The sequence below is a fragment of the Rhagoletis pomonella genome, unplaced genomic scaffold (assembly GCF_013731165.1).
Source record: "Rhagoletis pomonella isolate Grant_MI unplaced genomic scaffold, Rhpom_1.0 Rhpom_scaffold_00014, whole genome shotgun sequence".
NCBI classification, from domain to species: domain Eukaryota; kingdom Metazoa; phylum Arthropoda; class Insecta; order Diptera; family Tephritidae; genus Rhagoletis; species Rhagoletis pomonella.
This window is the reverse complement of record NW_023458568.1, coordinates 8,608,664-8,614,854: the sequence shown is the minus strand read 5'-3', so window position 1 is coordinate 8,614,854 and position 6,191 is coordinate 8,608,664. Positions and strand designations below refer to the sequence as shown.

Sequence of the window (6,191 nt, the reverse complement as noted above, 5' to 3'; positions counted from 1 at the left end):
TAGTATATTAAGTAAAATAATATATTTCAACCATTTTTGATATTTAATTTAACGATATTTTTTATCATCTTACACAAAGTTACGATCATTGTCACACGGCAACACTCGATTTGACAGCACTTTCAGAAGAAATAAAAGTTGCTAATAGGGAATTTACATGAGGCGATTTTTCAGGCAAATTTTAGTTGAAAGCAACAATTGCCTGGTGTAAACGTCCTTTCAACTAATCGCTTTCAATGAAGGTGGTCGGCTTCCGACTTTCCTTCAACTTTTGATTCAACTAATCGCCCGTGAAAGTGAATTCATGTAAATTCCCCATAAGCACGATTTTCAGCACATGCCGGATGTTGGAAAAACGCATGAAGTAATGTGTATGTAGATCAGTGGCAGCCAATCACATTTTGAGCATGTGTTGAAAGCACAAAAGCTTATCGATACACCCAAAACAACCTGCATACGTAACACAAAGTTTTGTTTTTGCTAAGTAGAAGGTTAGTTAAGTTTAAAGCATCGTTCCGTTAACATGTATTTAAGTAAAACAAAATGCACATACATTCATTGTTGTGGTTGTTTTAGCGGCTACAACAACCCCGCCCAGATCGGTTAATATCTCAGTCGCTATCGCCAAGTTCCACTAACGGCAGCCCTAAGAAGCGTGCAGCCTCAATAGGGTTCGTCCACAGGGACAAAGGCGTTAGGGTTGTCGGATTTTCCGGGCATATGAAGAGGTGTTTCGAGTCATGAGGTGTCTCTCCGCATGCCGGACACTCATTTGGTACATCTGCGTTTAGTCTGCTCAGGTATGAGTTTAACCTGCTGCAGTAGCCAGAGCGAAGATGGGCTATTGTGGTTCTAGTCTGCCGAGGCAGATGAAGCTCCGACTCGTCAATGTCCGGTGGTTGCGCGCCTAGAACGGCATTCACAGGTCTGGAGTCTACATAACTCGAGACTGACTCCCTGTGAATGCCGTTCAGGGCCTGTCGATAAGCTGACGGGTCCAGAGGTTGTTTAATGAACCTCTGGACTTCGTCCGTCAGTTCGTAGAGATGCCTCGTGACGTGCCTGGGCGAGGGCTCTTCTGCAAGCAGTTGCCTATTTGGGTGACCACATCTATGAGCCCCAACAAGAAACTCCTTGCAGAGCATTGTGTTGTGCTCCTTTATCGGGAGCAATTTCGCCTCGTCGTGCAGGTGGTGTTCTGGCGGCATCAGAAGGAATCCCGTCGCTGTCCGTAGGGCGGTGTTTTGCGCCGTCTGCAGCTTCATCCACTGCGTCCTACTAGCCCCCGGCGACCACACTGGTGCTGCGTAATTTAAAACCGGCCGACCTATTGCCTTGTATGTTGCCAGCAACGTTTCTTTGGCTTTGCGCCATGTACTGCCGGCTAGCGACTTGAGGACCTTGTTGCGGCTCTGTACTTTGTGGACAATAGCGGTTGCGTACGCAGAGGAGGAGAGCAGACTGTCGAAGGTTACTCCGAGTATTTTGGGGTTATTCACCGTCGGAATTGGTGGATCATCGACGTGAATTGCCAGCGGTAGCCTGACCTCCTTCGTCCAGGTGGTGAACAAGGTCGCAGAGGATTTTCTAGAGGAGACGGCTAGGGTCCTTGCAGTGAAGAAGCGAGAAAGCGCGGAGAGATACCCGTTTACTTTCGAACACAAGTCATCAATGCCATTCCCAGTCGCCATGATCGATCAATCGTCGGCGTAAGAGACAATCGAGACTCCCTCTGGTGGTTGAGGGAGCTTTGAAATGTAAAAGTTAAACAGTAGCGGGGAAAGGCCACCCGGAACCCCCTGTTTTATTTTCCTGAGTTTGCTCGATTTGTCTCTAAACATTACTGACGAGTATCGACCACTCAGATAATTCGCCGACCACCGTTTGAGCCTCTGTGGGAGAGAGGAAGCCTCTATATATTCTAGTAGCGTGGAGTGGCTGGCGGTGTCAAACGCCTTTGACAGGTCCAGCGCTACTAAAATAGTTTTCTCACAGGGACGGTTGCGGTTAAGGCCACGTGTTATCTGAGTGTTGTACTGTGCACTTTACGGGAACCATGCTGATGCTTCGCTGGGGTCAGGTGGTACGTGTAATACGGGAGCAGCAAGGCCTCTAGTGTCTTCGCTACCGGGGAAAGGAGATTTCGACCCTGTCTTCGTGCTTCGTCGGATTGGACAATGACCTCACGGTTGACCAAAGCTTACTCACACCAGAGGTGAAGTTACAAGTCTTCAGATGCTCTTCCCACCTTTTTCCGCTTATGTACGTTGACAAGCTGCCGAATCTCCGCGTTGAGATCCCTAATACGGGGATTTCCGGTATCGGCCTGACTAAGGTTGTCACGCTCATCGGCTAGAACAGCTGTTTCAGCAGGAAAGTATGGACGGGGGTCCGTGATGCATCCTGCCGGTACGAAGCGAGCTGCAGCATCAGTGATAACCCTGCGGAACTTACGTTCACCAAGGTGGACGTCGGTTGGTGTGGGGAGCGCAGCGAAGGTGCTCTGAGTAAATTCCGCGAAGCCTTTCCAATCAGCTTTAGAAAAGTTTATATAGGTCCGCGGAAGCAAAGTCGCTTGGTTTATCGATCGAGATGACTATGGGCAGATGGTCTGATGCCAAAGCCAGCATAGGTCGCCATGATACCCTGTTTATCAGACCAGCGATGACTATTGTTATGTCTGGAAAACTGCAGCAGCAGCCCATAATCCTGGTGGGTGAGTCGTCATTCATTGTGCAGTATGTCGAATCGTCTATCTGCTCAGCCACGTCTGTTCCCCTACGATCGTTTGACAGGCTTGAATGTCGCATTAAAGTAACCTACTACCATACGGTTTTCACCTCTGAGGAGCGCACCTATATCAGGGTGATATCCTGCCGGGCAGCAAGTGACAGGGGGTATGTACACGTTAAATATTTCGAGCTCAACATCGCCTGACCGGATAGCAATGCCCTGACGTTCTAGGGTGGTATCCCTGCGGTGTGGTGCGTGATGAACGCTAAGCCACCACCATTATCCATGTATCCAGCACAATTCAACAACCTTGGACTGCTGTGCAACTGCGGCTCTTGGACCGTAGCTATCAATACACCATGCCTTCCCATGAAGACGGTTATCTCCTCGATCTTGCTCTGAGGTCCGGTATAGTTAAATTGAAGAAGCTTCAAGTGGTTCGGGAGACGTGTTGTTATGCGGGGTGTGAGGGACGTGTGTGATCTTGCCGCCATTGGCTGTGTGCGCTGCTGTGGAGGTTGCCGCCCTGTGGTGGTAGTGGGTGGAGTCGCAATTGGGGTTTGTAACCGAGCGGCGCAACACGGGCACTCGAAGTTCCTCGTCCAATCTCGCGTGGGGCACAGACCTGAACATGCCCTAAAGTGGCACCAGCCAAGGCAGGTGTTGCACTTGACTGATGTCACGTTACGGAATATCCTGATCTGACATATTGTGCAGATTGTAGGTGGAACCAGGATTTGTTGGCGGCGGCGTGTGGGTGGTGGTGCGGTTGTGTCTGTTGTGTGGTCTGTCGTGGTTGTGGTGTGGTGTATTGTGTCGTTGTGTTGTGGTGTTTGTGGTGAGCTGCTCAGGTGGACTGGGGTTAGCTGTGAAGTCTGCTCTGTTTGAGCAGCAGGGGGCCACAAATGATGTGGTCCACTGCCGATGTGTCCGTAGGCCTGAGCAGACTCTGAGGTGACTCCACCCTTCGCAAGCATTGCACTTGACTGAGCTGGAGTTGTAGTGTAGTCGTCTCTGGCATACACAGCAGGTGTAGGTTTCTAGCCCTGGGTTTGACTCGATGCCAGCCCTGAGCAGAAGAATGCGTAGCAAATGTAGCCCTATGGACGAACAACTTCTAAGATACTTCGCCGCCCTAAACGGGGTTAGATCGCCGAAACAAAAGCCCTTAGTCGGGTAAAACCCGAGTCATTCCGGTACGTAGAGCCGGCTGTCGTAGGAATGCAAGAGGAATGGTCGCACAGTTTGCTTTGCTTAACCTAAACAAAAAACAACCCCTACACGCATACATCATACGCCTTTGTTGCTCATGCTTGTACATATGGTTGCTAATTGCGGTGGTAGCTGCTGCTGCTGCTGTTGAGAAGGTGGTAACATTGGTGTTGGTCCCTCTGGATAGATACATACAGTTACTCCCAAAAAAAAATTCAGAAAACTTTTTATATGGAAACAAACGCGTAAGACAGGCAGCAAAAAAAAAATCTCTAAAATCAACGCGATTTTTTCGACATTTGAAGTTTGCACATTATTATACTAAAATTTAATGGGCTATAAAACTGCATACCCGAATTCTTTCTAGAATTAAAAAAATAATAATTTAAATAAAAGTTCTTCACTTACAATTGATTTGCAACCTGCTTAAGATTTCATATGTCAATAAAGTTCTGATGGTGAACGATCACCTAGTTCGGTATTTGAAAATAATTGTTATAACCTCTTCTCTTCGCTAGGAGAAAATATTTCACATACAACTTTTTTAATTCTTTCATATATGTTAATCAAAGGAGACGGATTGATAACATCAATAATTTTAGACATTGACTCTTTGAAGAACAACTAAAACGTTTTTAAAATTTGATATTATCATATATATTGTTAATTTCGAATTGTCCTTCCACAAGGAGAAACCATGCTTCAGGACCATCTTCCCAAAAATGAGGCAACTTACTTAATACATTTTGATAAATTTGCACTCAATTTATTTTCATTTGGAAAAGCATTAGGTTATATACTTTGTGAAGTGTTGAAGTCTGAAGTGTGTATTGGGTTTTCATATTGATTTTCCGTTGTTGTTGTGAAGTTGCGTGTACGTATTGGTGATTTTTGCATTTTGAAATAAACTGGAGAAGTGTACAAAATAAATATAATAATACTTTTAATTAACACAAATAATATTTATGTATATATTTATAAACAAAAAAATTATTTAAAGTTTAATTAAATGTTAATAAAAATTTATTAAATTAATATACAATTATTTATATCAGTTAATATTAATTATTCTAAATTTCTTTTAAAAAATTTGGTTTTAAAATTTAATTATATTGAAAATGGTAGATTGATAAATCTCCAATTAGTTATAAATTAATTTGTTAATAAATTTTAAATTAATCGTGTTCTTTTTGTTAATAATTTTGCTTTTAAAACAAATAAACAAAGTCGAAGAGTAACTTATAAAATATTCATAAAAGCTGAATGAATAAACTAAAGGGCTTCAGATACGAACTTAACAAAAAAATTAAAAACAACTACTAATTTTATTCTTTCGTTACCTGTGGCAGCAAAACTGAAAATAACTTCTGTCACTGTTGCTGCGTCAGTTGTTGTTGTTGTAATAGCTGTAGGCCTGATTTTACTTTCTGGTATCTAAATGATGACGCAACGCATGATCTTGGGACTGCAATTAATCGGTTCATGGAATTGATTGTTGAACACAATACTTCTCGACGACAGAGTGACTGACAACTAGATATGACTATATTGCATCAAATCAATGATACCCCGAAGCAAAAGTGAACTGAAATCCGTTAGCTGCCTTTGTTGCTCATGTTTGCACATATGGTTGCTAATTGCGGTGGTAGCTGCTGCTGCTGCTGTTAAGAAGGTGGTAACATTGGTGTTGGTGTTTTTTATATGGAAACAAACGCGTAAGACAGTCAGCAAAAACAATTCTCAAAAATCAACGCGATTTTTTAGACATTTGAAGTTTGCACATTATTGTACTAAAATTTAATGGGCTATAAAACTGCATAGCCGAATTCTTTCGAGAAATTCGTATTAAAGAGTTCGCGATTTTGCTGAAACTATGCAGATTTTTCTTAATTTTCGTACACTGTTTCATTCCTTGATTTAAATGGGTTTTGCTAAAATATAAGCCATATTTTAATATAAAATTAACAAAAAGATTTTAGCATGCAAAACATTGCAAATATAATATAATAATATAATCGCTAAAGATATGACCGGTTGCAACAGCATAAGGCGTTGATGTGGGTTATAGCGGCGAAACGCCAGGTAAGGTAATTGAACTGTATGTTTTTACACTTGTTTAAATTCTTGGAGTTAAATTTATTGTTCTATGAATATGTTTGTTATTGAAAAATAAGGTTTTTGTGTATTAATAAATAAACTTTCAACACGATCAAACAATAAAGAAAATAAAATTTTAAATAAAATAT

The 6,191-nt window shown here is 42.6% G+C and overlaps 1 long non-coding RNA gene across 1 annotated transcript; it reads right to left on the bottom strand.

Annotated features, from left to right (window-relative positions):
* Positions 1-4,681: 4,681 nt before the first annotated feature.
* LOC118749079 lies at positions 4,682-5,918 on the bottom strand. Its single transcript, XR_004994150.1, has 2 exons — positions 5,286-5,918; positions 4,682-4,853 (listed from the first exon to the last, which is right to left on the bottom strand). It is a non-coding gene; the product is annotated as an uncharacterized LOC118749079 (long non-coding RNA).
* Positions 5,919-6,191: the final 273 nt, after the last annotated feature.